Source organism: Myotis lucifugus, unplaced genomic scaffold (genome assembly GCF_000147115.1).
Source record: "Myotis lucifugus unplaced genomic scaffold, Myoluc2.0 scaffold_159, whole genome shotgun sequence".
In the NCBI taxonomy this organism is placed as follows: domain Eukaryota; kingdom Metazoa; phylum Chordata; class Mammalia; order Chiroptera; family Vespertilionidae; genus Myotis; species Myotis lucifugus.
In genome coordinates this window covers 1,020,998-1,037,197 of record NW_005871207.1, presented here as the reverse complement: position 1 = coordinate 1,037,197, position 16,200 = coordinate 1,020,998, and positions in this window count along the sequence as shown.

Here is a 16,200-nt window from a genome sequence, read left to right as displayed (position 1 = left end):
GATGATTAGGAAGCCAGTGATCCCAGGATTGTAAGAGGGATGTCTATGGCCAGTTTTAGGCCAATCCCCAGAGATTGGGCCTTAACCCGGCCATCCGGCTATACCCCAAGGAGTCCCAGATTGGAGAAGGGTGCAGGCTGGGCTTCGGGGGACACCCCTCACCTTGTGCACGAATTTTTGTGCACCAGGCCTCTAGTTGATAATAAATGTCCATCATTTTAAGCTGCTAAAGTTGTGGTAATTCCTTACATCAGCAATCAGACACTAATATATCACCCTACTTGAACTATTATCTTCACTACTTCAATAGCCTACTAACTAGTCTCCTTAATTCTATTCTTATCTCCCTAATGTAACCACAAATTAACATTCCAATTAAGTGATAAAAGGCTGTGCATTCCCTTTGTTTTAAGGCTGCTGCTGACCTTCTGGTTTCTTAAAGAGTGTGTAAATAAAGCCTCCTCTTTTATCTAGTCTCTGTCTTCCAGTTTAAAAGAAGGCTGTTCTGGGGGAGGAAACTATGCTGGCCAGCTGCAAGCCCACAGGTGTCCATAATAAACTATAAATTCCTGTTTGAAGAAAGAGAGATAAATCTAAAAAGGGGAGCAGAACCTTGGGAAGCAACATTCCATCAGCCCCCACCCCTTTCTGTACTCCCTTTTCTCAGGAGAAGCATCACTTTGTACTTCCTTTCAGCTCCCCCTCCCTTTATCTTCCCTTTATCAGGAGAGACGGCTTGCTCCCCCTGGTCTCTTTGTCTCGTCCCCCGTCCCCCTCTCCATTCCTATGAAAACTGAAAACTTTGGCCTGCACTGAGAGAGGTGAGAGAGGTTTTTGAAGACTGGGTAAAGTACACTGCCCTCCCCCCCACCTTAAAATGCAGGCACTCAAATAAACCTCTTTCCCTTTTCATCAGCACTTGTGTCATGAATTTGGCTTTACTTGCTGCAGGCAACTGAACCTGGATTCGTTACCACTAAGAGTCTGTGATCCGCAAAGAAAATTAGATGATTCTTTAAAAATGTAAATCGTGTACTTTTACTTACCCCATGTTGGGGAAATGTCCTGAGGTGTACTGGAACCTCCAAAGGAAGACTGGGTGGAGAGACCAAAAAAGAGGTTGACAACTCCAGAATTAAACAGTTTATTAAGGGAATTTACAGACAGAAGCAGAATCTTGAGCAGCAACAAGAATGTAGATTTCCACACCCAAACAGGGTGAGGGGCTTGATGTATATAACCTCTAGCGGGGCTTGTAGCCATGGATGTGCTTGCTAAGAGCTGAATATTCCAAAGCAGTAGGCAACCTAATGCGCCTACCTATCGATGCAAAAAACATTCCTTTCAGATGATACAAGCCCACCCCTCCAGGAAGCCATTCACTGAGAGCAACTTGCTTATGATAGCATATAGGTCAAGTCAAGAACCAGAAACCATTTTGCCTAACACTCAAACCATACAATGACTTTATAATATAATCAAGAAATAAATAAACCTGGAATTCTCATCCTGACTACAAGGCCTTCCTCAGTTAACTGTTCTTATTTCCTCTCTCTCTCTGCCTTTCTCTTTTTATTCCATCTATCAGGTCTTCTGTCAGAATTTAAAGCATTCCAAACTCATTCCTGGTTCAAAATCTTTGCTTTTTATATTCCTCTGCCTGGGACACTCCAGCCCAAAAACTCTATATGACTGGATCCTTCTTCACATTCCTATCTCTGATTAAATATCACCTTTTCATTAAAATCTGTTACCACCCAAGCTGAATTAAACCTGTTCTCTCTAGCCATTGCATTTCACTTCCCTCAGTGGACTTAACAATACTGGCAATCACCTAGTTCATTTTGTGATTTATGTTAACTTGTTTATTCCCATATCCCACACACACACAAATAATGTAAACACTATGAAAAGAAACGATGTACTTTATCATTGTGATGATGATACTTACAATAGCATCTGGCACATCATAAATGCTGCATATATATTTGTTGAATGAATGGAAATGTTTAGTAAATTCAATTAAGACTTTAAATATTAAGGTCATACACTATTAAACACTAATACATATTTCTTCTCAGTTGATAAAGTTCATGAATTTTCCTACTTCAAAGATGCATATTGTCACTTGGTACATCAGGATAGAAAGTGTGTGTCTCATAACATGATCATAATTTACATAGTGGATTTTTCTATTCACAATAATATTTAAGTTTCTCTCATCATAGAGAGTTCAAAAAAGAACTAATTCAATTTTGGGGCAATGATTTTGAGTTATTATTTCTTTCTTTCTGTATATAATTAATTTCTTTCTGTGATGAAAGATATTTCTAGGTTACATGCCATCAGAGTCTAAAATTTACACTGTAAAGCAATAATGATGAGAATAATTCTAGCATAGATTTCCATGTGTGGTCTCCGTAACTGTTGGTGGTGGAAATTAGGTTCTTCCCTGGGATTGTGACAAAGGCATTTCAAGAATCCACACATGGGTGATTGTGGTGTGGCTGGGTTTATTTGCAATGCAAAAATCAAAGGAGGTCCCCTCCTGGTTTCCCAGTGTTCCATCTCCCTCTGTCCCACCTTGGAGACAGTCCAACTGTGTCTTCAGCAGGGCCCAGACAAAGGCCGGTGTCCAGAGTTTCTGTGCATATGAAAGCTTAGTCCTTTGAAGCCCACTTGCTCTGTGGGCCTAGTTGCTGCTAGACCCACAGGGTTTCATGTTCCCAGATGAGAGAGAGATCAGGCATGAAAGGGGCAAGTGGCAAGTACAGTAGGAATCTGAGAGAGAGTTGAAAGACAGAGAAAGAGAGAGAGAGAGAGAGCGAGCTCTTTGTTCGCCTCAGGTTATGTATTCTCCGGCTTGAGAGGAGCCAGGAGCTTTTTCAAAATAACCAATCATCTTCCCAAGCTTTCATGGGCTTGCATTGGGACCACCGCCCAGCCAATGACCTTTTCCCCAGGTTAGACTGACAAGCTGCTGTGGTTAAATATTATCCTCTGTGCCATTTGACTTCTATTGCTCATGTGTTTATCCCGCCCCCCTACCCTGGAGCGCCTTCCTTGTTCTACCCCTTCCCCCAGTAATCTGTGGGGAATGGACCAGTGGTTCCTTGTGGGAGGAGTGTGAAGCTGTAGCTTTCTGGTGAAGCAAACAGGCTCAAGGTCCCAAGCAGATCATGCTGAACAATATTTGACTTCCTTTGTTCTCTTCCTTCTTATTAATATTTCGCTAACTATGGTAACATAATCACATGCCTGAATTTATTCTCTCTAAATGAATTATTAGTTGTTTGACCATAGACAAATTACTTAACTTTTATGCCTCAGTTTCTTATTTACAAATATGCTTAATAATATTAGTAGCTACTTTGTAGCTTTGAGGGGTGAATTGAGTCAATATATGGAAAGAACTTAGGGACACAGAATGCATTAAGTAAATATATGCATATCAGCGAATTACAACACAGGTAATCTTGACTCAATTGCACACATCATTTAACTGTTTGATATTTTAGTACAAAGTTGTTCTCCTTAAAACTGTAAATCTTAATTTATAATTTATTTATATTATAAATTATAAAACATAATTTATTTATATATTTCAAACTAACAGATTCACCCAAACTAAAAAAATTCTGTGTATTCTTAAAATTCCACACAATTTTTACTGTGTATCATGTTGTGTAACTTAAAGATCGTATTTAGTAAACTTGGCCACAATTTTTCAGTTGCTTCAATGTATTATTCTATAATTTGCCAGTATAATGGAGGATAGGGTATTGGTGTCCCAGATATGACAATAAAAATGTTTACTTCTCTATTGTTGGAATACAGAAACATTTTTCAAATGATATTAAATTGAAAATTAAAACCCATATTTAAAACTCCTAATAACAATAATCTGTCATCCATTATCAGCATGGATATAACAAAATATTATCCATCCCATCTATAATGATTTTATAGATGGAAGCTAGTCCAGTAGACACTTTTATGATATCTAATAATTAATAATTAAATTAATTGTCCTAGAACTAAATTTATTTATTTTTTAACACGCGCTCTTATATTAAGTGGACTTATTCTAACAATACTACATAGTGATTCAAAGCATATAGTTAGTTACAGCTTTATTTTATAGCTAATTTATTCTAATTGGTTTTCTTGGAAGTACCACTTATCAATGCAAGTCATGTTATAGGTATACTAGAGACCCAGTGCACGGATTTGTGCACTGGTGGAGTCCTTTGGCCTGGCCTGCGGCTCTCCAACATCCCCCGAGGGGTCCTGGATTGTGAGAGGGCACAGGCCAGGCCAAGGGACCCCACTGATGCATGATCGGGGCTGGGGAGGGCTCCAAGGTGTATCCAGCCCATCTCGCCCAGTCCTGATTGGCCAGACCCCAGCAGCAAGGTAACCTACAGGTAGGAGCATCTGCCCTCTGGTGGTCAGTGTGCATGATAGCTACTGGTCAAACAGTCAAATGGTTGAACAGTTGAATGGTTGCTTAGGCTTTTATATATAGACTTCTCTGATTGATTCTATTTCTATATCTCCCTATATTTTTTTATGGTTGAAGTGGTTGGTTATGACTACAAGTTAAAATCTTTTGGTCATTCGTATTCTACCACATGCAAGCTGAATATTTGTATTAAGAATCCTCCTCTTTTTCTTTTAGTTCTCCTGCTACTCCTCTACTTTCTTTCAGAGAAGGGAGCAGCAGAGCCCCATGGATTATCTGAGGACAGTTTAGGATTTCATTAGTACATTCTTAGCTTACCACAGGGAAGATTATCAATTAAGATAATCTTTATTAACATCAACATATGAAAAAGTGCTATCATTTTTTCATTTTATTTTACACATAAAAAATAGTATTATTTTATTACTTTGCTTTTTGCACAAAAAATAATCTCATTCTTTATTCAACTTTACATAGCCTTTTAAAAAATAATAGAATATTTATACATTTTTTTAGTAAAGGGGTTAAAAGAAATAAAAATTAAATGGAAATTGTGAAATTTCATAATGAAATTATTGAATGAGTATACTCTCTACCCAAAGAAAAAATGTAAAGCCACAGTTTTATATAGGATGAGGTACTAAAAATAAACTGAAATTTAACATAAAATATAAAAATAGTAATCTTAATAATTATATTCTGCAGTAAAAATATCCATACAGTGTCTAAATGGAGACATATACATATGCATTTAGTAAGTAATGAAATTTTGATGTGAATTTCAATTAGACTTTTTCTTCTGGAACTGAAAACAATTTTAGTATTCTAGGAAGAATAATCATGACAAGATATCCAATATATTTTAAAATAATTGAGGAGAGGAAAAAAGACTTGTACTACAGATAATAATGCTCACAATATTGTAAAACATTAGCACTTAAGGAAATAAATCAATGCAAAAGAGTATAATATATAAGTAGAATATGTATGAGTATTAAAATATGATTACAATAAATTTCATTTTATTGAAAAAATAATGTTTCATTGTGTGAATGCTGTTAAAAATTTAATAGAAATCAGATAATGTGTCTCAAAATGAGCACTAGATAGATTATAAACCTGATTTTAAAAATTAAATATAAAAGTAAGATGATAAAATATTAGAAATAGCAGGAGGATAGTGTGTAAACTTTGGGGTAGGAAAGAATTTTAAGGTTAGAAAGAAAACAGAATCCAGAGTGAAAAAGGAAATATATTTAATTACATAAAAATTTGGATAAGATAAAAGTTTCTATTTCTTTTTTTTAAAAAATATATTGTGTCTCAAAATGAGCACTAGATAGATTATAAACCTGATTTTTAAAATTAAGTATAAAAGTAAGATAATAAAATATTAGAACACACCCCCCACTGGGGACATGCCCACAACCAAGGTACATGCCCTTGACTGGAATCGAACCTGGGACCCTTTGGTCCACAGGCCGACGCTCTATCCACTGAGCCAAACCGGTCAGGGCAAAGTTTCTATTTCTAAAATAAACACAGGAAAGCAACAGTCTCAAAACAATATTTCCAGCCCATGACAGAACCCAAAAATTGGTAAAAAGTTTTTTTTAAAGAATAAAAGGGCAAATAATATAAAAATGAAAAAATGTACAAAGAGGCAAAGAGGGAAATACAAATTATAAATATAAAATTTTTCAGACATATGAACCACCTCTCTAGGAGTTAAGGAAATGCAATTCAAGAGAGCGGTGAGAGGAGTGGATGGAGGTGGAAGAGGGCATAGAGTGAATAGATGGTGATGGAAAAAATAAAATTGAATTAAATATATAAAAAAGTCAATGCAATTTTTCACTTAGATTGGGAAAAATCATAAAGATGGATCATATCAATTGCTGTTCATGATGTGGTATGCTAGTGCAATTGGGAATTACTATAATGTATAAAATAAAATAATAAACATTTGATTCAACAAGCCACTTTTTAGATAATATTCCATAGTAATGAAAAAAAAGTGTGTGTGTGTGTGTGTGTGTACACAGCATAATTTGGGAAAAAATTCCTGAAAAACTATAAATAAGAAAATGATTGAGTGACTCCTATAAATACATAGAGTACATACATAGTATGAAGTACTCTGTAGCCATTTAAAAAGTGAATTAGATCTATTTGCATTGACCTGGGAGAAAGTTCATGACATCATGTGAAGAAGAAAAAATACATACATTGCCACATAATAAATAATTGATAAAAAGATAAATGGGTAGAAAAATAAATCAATAGACTGATAAACATGATTTAATTGTCTTCAAAATACAGAAAAAGTCTGTTGCTTTATTGTTTTAAAACATCTCTATCTCAGAGGGAAGAGAGGAAGGTGGCAGGAAGAGATTTACCAAAGAACTTATATGCATATATACAAAGCCCTTGGACAGTCAATAGTTTGAGGAAGGCTTGGGAAGGGGCAGAATCCTAGTGGAGGGGGGTAATGGGGACAAAAAAAAGCGGGGGGAACATCTGTAATACTCTCAACAATAAAGATAAAAAGCAAAGCAAACAAAAAAATCTCTAATTACATTAATGAAAGCATGTAAATTTTTCACAAATTATTATTTTGGGGAAGAGACTAAAGTAAAGGAAATATTTTGAAAACAAGATATATCTCCAGATGTACTGATATATCTTTGTGGTTTTGACTTGAACAAACATTTCTAGGGTTTTCACTTTTTTTCTTCTTGTTTTGAATAAGGAACATTCATTTCACTCCCACCATTTTATATGGGGTGTGTGTGTGTGTGTGTAAAGTATGTGTATAGATAAATAATCTTTCATGTTTATAGGTCAGTGGACCAAGACTTAGCACGAAGTTGGTTACCCAGAAAGCTTGGACCTGAGCAAGAAAGACTTGACAGGAAGATAGGTTGCATCTCTTGGGAAACTTCATAGTATTTTCTAAGTGTAGAAAGAAGGAAGAAAAAAATATTTGGTGCCTGAAAAAAGTGGAGGGTAGCAAAGAATTTTAACAAATATCCCTTTTGCAAACTGTTTTTAATTAGGTTTTCATTGAGGAATTCTATAAGAACAATATTATATTTTTATAGAGATGTTGGCAAGAAATTTATTAGTGAATTTCTGATCTTTTCATGATGACCCACAAAAGACTTTTCCTTGTGCTACCAAAATTTCTACTTCTGAAGATAAATGAACACATCTTTATTGTTAGCCAATCTATGAATCTTGTTTTATATAATTTTTAAATTACATTAACTTGATAAAAAGTTTATAGTAAAATTTTGAATCAAATTTATATTTGTATAGGATTTTTTCACTTTCAGGATTTAAAATGGTTTGTTTTATATTTAATCTTTATTTTCACTTAACACAGCTTTTTAAAACTCATATGTTAGTCAATGGTATTATATGATTAGAACAAGTTGACCCAAGTCCTTTATATAATGATTAAAAGTATGAATAGACATAAATAAAAGCCAGTACTTCTGTGGTCTATGATTACATAAAGGCATACAATGTTGGATGTTGTCCAAAGGATACAATGGCATTTATTAAAATAAATACCAGGAAAGCATTGGTTTGAGAAAAAAATATTTTCTTTGTAAGAACTTATTAAAATTGAAGAGTAAAATTCTCTTTAATTTTACAATCATTTACTATTTCTTAAAGGAGAATGGGCTTTTAAAAATGACTATTTAGTATTGCTATCTATCAACCTTTGAATAGTTATATTAAATCACTGCCTTGTTGAAAGTAATAATTCATTCAAGTAGCTTAATATATATCAATGTCAAAGTATAAAATAAATTAGAATTAGGTGGTCCTTAAAGATTCTTATGATTTAAGATCAATGATAGATAGATAAGATGATAGATTAGATAGGCATATATTGATATATAAAAAACATTTGTGGCCCTTTCTCTCTTTCCTCTTCATTAATATATCTTTGGAAATGCTACTTGTTGAACAGTTGTCATTTCCTTTGAGGCACATGCTTAGTTTCTGGCCCAGATTTACAGAGGATCAGTGAAAAGTAGAGACATGGTTAGGAGAACAAGATTTTGCCATTGGGCAGTGAGGGGGCCATAGGGAATTTGGTGTGATAATTATTTTCCCAATGCTGGGTGTCTGAGCCTTTATGAAAGGATGAGATATTTCTTTATTGGCTTTTGACATTGAAGTCTTTTATTAGTAAAAGGATTAAAAACAAATCAGACATGTTAAAGGAGATAGCACACAATCAAAGTGAAGACTGCACTAAACCAATACTCTTGGTGTTAGAAAGTCCTTGATCAGTAATTAGTAATTAAATAAAGATGAAGGAAGTAGTTTGGACATAATTAAAGCTACATGTGTATTTAAAAAAAGCATTTAAAAGGTAGAATGATAATTTATTTTCAATGGCATTCATTTAAAAATAAAATCATCTTACCAGAAAGAAGACTATGTGTTTCTCTTCATAATGTATTTAAATGGGTAGAAATAATCAATCATGATACTGTGATTTTTGCTTAGTGTAGACCATCTGGTAAAATAAACTTTTTGTAACAGTTCATAATTCCATATAAACCTTGGAGAACCAATATTTATTTTCTAGTAAGATCAAATAATGAATTATATACAATGGGTCTGATAAAGGGTAGAAAAAATAAGTAGTATATATTGAAATAATTATAGTATGGCTTTTGCAACATTATATTTTAAAAGTGTATTTGCTATATTTGTTAGTTACACTGAAATATGTGTACATATTTAAGTAATTGATTTTAGGATAAAAAACATAAAATCGTTTTAATTTATTTATCTATGATTTAAACGTAAATCATAGATAAATAAACGCTAAAATGAATCATTTTCAAGGGAACCTACTGAATGGAAGATATTTGCCTATGTTACATCTGTTAAGGAGCTAACATCTAAAATTTATTTAAAAAATCAACACCAAAATAAATAATACAATTAGGAAATGGGCAGAGGACCTGAACAGACACTTCTCCAAAGAGAATATACAAATGGCCAACAGACATATGAAATGATGCTCAATGTGGAAGCATTTTTCTCAGCCTGTTGAGATCTTGCCTCCAGGAGTGTCCTCTGTTTGACTCAAACTCATAGTGTTTCTACAGGTTTGGACATTCTTATGTTGACACTGTAATATTAAATAAAGTATACAACACTAAGAAAACAAAAAACAAACTCTAGCCAGTTTGGCTCAGTGGATAGAGTGTAGGCTTACCAACTGAAGTGTCCCAAGTTCAATCTGATCAAGGGCATGTAGCTCAGTTGCAGGCTCAATCCCAGTCCTGGTTGGGGCATGTGCAGGAGGCAACCAATCAATGTGTCTGTCTCACATCTATGTTTCTCTTCCTGTGTCTCTCCCTCTCCCTTTCACTCTTTCTAAAACTCAATGGAAAAATATCCACAGATAAGGATTAACAACAACAACAGCAAAAAGATGCTCAATGTCACTAATCATTAGAGAATTGCAAATTAAAACTACATTGAAATATCACCTCATACCTGTCAGAATAGTTATAATAATAAATCAACAAATAACAAGTGTTCCCAAGGGTGTGGAGGAGGGAGCCCTCATGAGCACTGTTGGTGGGAATGCAGATTGGGCCAGCCGTTATGGAAAACAGTATGGAGGTTTCTCAAAAAATTAAAAATGGCACTGCCGTAAGACCCAACATTTCCACTTCTGGGTATATAACCGAAAAACCCAAAACACGGATTCAAAAGAATATATGCACCCTTATGTTCATTGCAGCATTTATTTACAATAGCCAAGACATGGGAGTAACCCAAGTGTCCATCAATAAAAGAGTGGATAAAAAAGCTGTGGTACATATGTGCAATGGAATATTATTCATCCATAAAATAGATGAAATCTTACCATTTGGACAGCATGGATGTATCTAGAGTATTACACTAAGTAAAATAATTCAGTCAGAGAAAGATAAATATGATTTCACTTATATGTGGAATATAAAGAACAAAATAAATGAACAAACAAAATAGAAACATTAATAGATATAGAGAACAGGCTGACAGTTGTCAGAGGGAAGGGAGGTTGGGAGGCTGAGGGAAAAAATGAAGAGATTAAGAAATACAAATTGTTAGCCACAAAATAGTCCTGGGGATGTAAAGTACAGCATAAGGAACATAGTTAATAATATTTTAATAACTATGTAGGGGGGACCACTTTGTGAAGTATATTGTACACCTGAAACTAATACAAAATAATATTGGATGTAAACTATAATTGAAAAATAAAATGAAGAACAAACAAAAATATCCATTTTCTTACTAGTTTTGATCTCATTGGGCATGCAGATTTATTAAATTTAAGGTATAAGATTATACAATTGTTCATATAATATATTTGTATGTAGCAATCCAAAGCATGTTTCCATACTTTTTGTATAACAGGAAGTTTGTTTATTATCTAGAAGCTGGAATTGGGTCTGACATGTGGTGTCATTTTGAAGATTGATGTTTCCAAACAATTGACAAGATTCTTATTAAGCTGAGTCCACTGTTCAATAGAATTTACCTTTTGAATAATATATCAGGATGGTGCCTTTGCACCGAAGATCTATTACATGAACAGTTCAGAAGTATGACAGCTCTAATAATGTATGTGGTAATTCATCATGAACGTTGTTTTGTTGTATTTCTCAGAGTTGTTCACTTGCTGAAGAAGAATGAGACTTAGAAAACAAAGTGGGTTAAGCGTCATTGGAAGAGTTTGTCAGTCATTAAGAAGTCTGTAGAGTATTTCTCTGACAAGGAAGCTAAAGCAGGAGTTATAAAAACTCTCTTATAGGAAGCAAATGAGGCAGTATCATTTCCCCAACGTACTGTACAAATGACTGAAGGATGGAAACATTTCAAGTAAGTATAAGAAATTTAGGTCAACGTACAATATCTTTAGCACCTAATAATTTATGCAGAATATCCTAAATAGTAATAATGGAAGAAAAAATACAAAAAACCTAGTTCCTGTCTATGAAGAACATTTAGTCTAATTAAGGAAGTTACCTTAATTGAATTATAGAAATAAGTGGCTTGGGCAGGGCCCGCTGGCTCTGATCAAGCCTCTGCCGTGGCTTGGACAGGGCTCCTCCAGTTCTGATCAAGCCTCCGCTGTGGCTTGGGCAGGGCCCCCCGCTCCTCTCTGGCCCTGATCAAGCCTCTGCTGCCCCGCCCCCATGGCGCCAAGGCCATTGGCCAGGAGTGGCCAGGGGTGTTCTGGGACTGAGGCCTCTCAGGGCCTACTCTGGGGTCTGCAGGCTCTGAGCTGTCTGGGTCCCTAGGATGTTCCTAGGACCTAGGCCGCTGGGCGCCTGTGTATGCAAATTAACCCATCAAAGATGGCGGGTTAATTTGCATACTCACTCCTGATTGGATGGTGGGCATGGCTCGTGGTTATCACGGAGGTAGGTCAATTTGCATCTTTCTCTTTTATTAGTATAGATTATTGATTATATGTCCTATGCTATACTCCCCATGATTAATTTGTAACTACTGATTTGTACCTCTTAATTACTCTTCCCCCTTTTCACCCAACCCCCAACCTCCCTCTCATCTGGCAATCATCAAAATGTTCTCTGTATTTATGAGTTTCTTTCTGTTTTGTTTATTTATTTTGTTTTTTAGGTTCCATATACAAGTGAAATCATCTGGCGTTTGTCTTTCCTTTTGTGACTTAATTCAGATGGCAAGATTTCATTTTTTGATTTTTTATGGTTGAGTCATTTTACCTATACCACCTCTTTATCCATTTGTCTATGGACAAACATTTAGGTTGCTTCCATAGCTTGGCTATAGTAACTAAGCTGCAATGAACATATAAATGCATATGTCTTTGTGAATTAGTATTTTGGGTTTCTTTGGATAACTACCCAGAGATAGAATTTCTGGGTCTATTTTTGTCTCTTCTTATAGCTTTTGTTTTAAAGTCTATTTTGTTTGGTATAAGTATGGCTTCCCCAGCTTCCAACCCCCTTCCCTAACCCTCCAATTTTCATGAAATATTTTTCTATCTTTTTACCTTTAATCCTCTCATGTAGATATGTATAGTTGCATAGCATGCATTGTATGTGCATTTTCAGTTTTTCTAGGAATCATCATATTGCTGTCTAAATTAGTTGTACCAATTTATATTTCCTTAGCAGAATAAAAGAGATGTCATTTTTCTGCATCTATTTTATTTTGCTAGTTTTTAATTACATTCTCTTGATAGTAGAAATTTTGAGCTCATTTTTATATGTTTATTATTCTCTTCTATAAATTGTCTAATCAAATATTTTTCTTACTAGTATATTGGATTGACTTTCTTTTCATTAAGTTTAAAATTTTAAAAATATATTATGGATAAAAACTCCCGTAAATATTTCTGAATCAGAAATTACATTTTAGCTTTCTGATGTATTTCTATGAATATAAATGTTTGTAAACTAAACTAATCAAATTTATCAACATTTTTCTTTAAATTTTGTGTTTTTATGGCTCATTAAAATTTCTCCAATTTTGTAAAGATAGTTTATTATATTTTCTTCCTAAATTTAAAATTAGTTGTTAAATATTTTAAAATACATTTTTATTTATTTCAGAGAGAGGAAGGAAGAGGGAAAGAGAGATAGAAACATCAATGATTATAGATAATCATGGATAGGCTGCCTCCTGCATGCTCCCTACTGGGGATGAAGCCAGCAACTCTGGCATGTGCCCTGACCAGGAATGGATGGAACCTGTGACCTCTGGGTTCCTGGGTCAACACTCAATCAGCTGGGTAAATTGTCAAAGCTTTTAATATATATGACATCAGGTATGGATCCTTGTTCCATCATCATTATCAATTGTACTTGAATCATTTGCTATATAGCCCATCTCTTCACACTGATCAGCAATTCCCCTGTATCAGACTTCATCACTTAATAAACGTAAGTTCCCTTCTGCATTCTCTATTTAGTTCCATTGCTATAATTATCTCTTCATTAGCTAATATCATATTTTTCATTATTTATCTTAATATAATATAAGGCAATTTCTCCACCTTACTCCTCCCCCCCAACAAATTAACATGACTCTTCTTGTACTTGGTTTTTCCAAATAAAATATGGAAGATGCTTGTCAAATCTCATGAATAATACTGATAGAATTTTTACTGGAATTGCAAATACCTAACTTAATTAACACCTAATCATTTTTCAAATGTCACTTAAGTTGATTCTTACATTTAAGAACAATCCATGATTTCTCCAAGAATCTTATATCCCACTAGTAGCACGGTGCACGCAATTCGTGCACATTAAAAGGGAATTAATTGTCCTAACCAATTAATTGGCTCAGTGGATAGAGCATCAGACTGTGGACTTAAGGGTCCCGGGTTCGATTCCGGTCAAGGGCATGTACCTTGGTTGCGGGCATATCCCCAGTGGGAAGTGTGCAGGAGCAGCTGATTGATGTGTCTCTCTCATCGATGTTTCTAACTCTCTATCCCTCTCCCTTCCTCTCTGTAAAAAATCAATAAAATGTATTAAAAAACAAAGGGAATTAATTAGCAGAGGTATTTTAATATTGCTATTTGCCCTTTCTTTATAATAGAAGTGTGAGAGATGAAAGGAAATTAGTAAAATGTATATGAAAATAATATATAAATTTATTAATAAACAGTAATAAAAGGATATAACAATAATGGAGGCATGATATAAAAATGACAAAAACATGATATCAAAACTACAAAAACATGATATGAAAACAACAAAAACATGATATAAAAACAGTGATGCAAACAATGACTGATTAAGTGATTAAACTTATTCTAATATCTTCCTGTACACCACATTAAGAGTGAAAACACTTTCAGAGTGCTTGACTAATTTTTCTTGTGATGAAGTATTTAGAACTTTAACTGTAACGTCACATGCTCTTCAAACTCGAGAGAAAGCAACATATAACTGACCATGTGCAAAAACGGGTTCAGGTAGGAAAATATGCCTACTCTGTCTAGAGTTTGTCCCTGTGATTTATTAATAGTCATCACAAATGCTGGCATCATGGGAAACCATCGTCGAATCAATTTAAAAGGGAGGCCAGTGTCAGATGAGGACAAATTAATTCTTGGAATCAGAACAACCTCTCTCTCTGCAGATCCTGTTAATACTTCAGCTTCGATAATGTTAGGTCATAATCTTTTGATAATAAATCTGGTACTATTACAAAGACCCCATTTACTATTGAGATTTCTCAATAGCATGATGATTGCACCCACTTTCAATTTTAATTTATGACATGGCATTCCCGAAGGAGTAATACTATTAAGAAATTTGATGGGAAAATTTTCCTTTTCAGCATCATCTGTGGAATCAATGGAATCATCACTCAAATATACGTGAAAATCTGCATTGAGTATATCCAAATTTTCTTCATTTAATTTTTGAACGTGCTTATTTTTTGGACAAAGAATTGCATGTTTATATATATTTTTAATATTTTCTATAGATATAGTATTTCCAAAGGTAGCTTCAATAATAGGTCCATTACAAATCATTTCACAGGGGATTTCAATAATATCCATTCCTAAGTGAAAACTGCTATCAAGTTTGCCATCTCCAAGTTTTACTAACCATCCACTATAAGCAGAATCCTCTGATCTCATATTTGTTGTAAGAGACAACTTTCTGAAACATCCCCAAACATTGCAGTACTTTAAACTCATTTGTACTATGGCCGATCACATAGCATGCGGTATAATACTGAGACATTGTCAAAAATCTCCTCCAAGAAGGAGAACTTTCCCACCAAATACAACATTCAAATTTCTCTTAGTAATCTGTCTATGGCGTTTATAGCATGACTGGATGCCATGGTGCATTCACCAATAATGAGAAGTTGGGCCTTTTTAATAGTTTTAGCAACTTCACTCTTTATATTGAGTCTAGAAATTAAAGTTTCATTTAATGGAATCAGTAATTTATATTGGGAATGAAAGGTGCTTCCACCAAGAAGTAAATTTGCAGCAATTCCTGTAGACACTGTGGGTAAAACAGTGTCACCACGACCTCTAATATCATGTATTAAAACTTTATACAGATATGCAGGTGAATAGGATTCCTAGCTGGCAGGCCTCTGACAGCAAGCTGGCCACCTGTGGATTCCGTGAAGAATGGGACTCCCTCCTCCCTCCTGTTAGGGTGCTGGGTGTAGGTGAATGGGGTTCCTGGCTGGCAGGCCACTGACAGCAAGCTATCCAACAGCAGATTCTGTGAGGAATGGGGCTGCCTCCTCCCTACTGTCAGGGTCTGTTTGAAGGCCAGACTCAATACTTCCAGGCTCTGCTCCGAGGGCGGATTCCTGCCTGATACCTCCCTGTCCGGGAAACAGCTGGGGGAGGGTGCAGCCGTTTCCAAGACGACCCCTGCAGGACTGACTTCCTTCCGGTTGGTCGAGATTCTGGCTATGATGTTACACCCAGGGTTTTTATATAAGTAGATTATCATATGATCTCACTAAAATATACACCTGTTTTGTTGCACTACTGTAGTTACATTTTTATATTTGTCTCTGGGATTTTGTCCATGTTTTTTCCACATCAATGATGATGATAATAATAAGTAAAGAACATATCCACTAATACTTAGTCAACACACACAAACACACAAATCCTGAAGAGACTCAGTATACTATAGTGACTGTTTTAGCAGACAGATTAT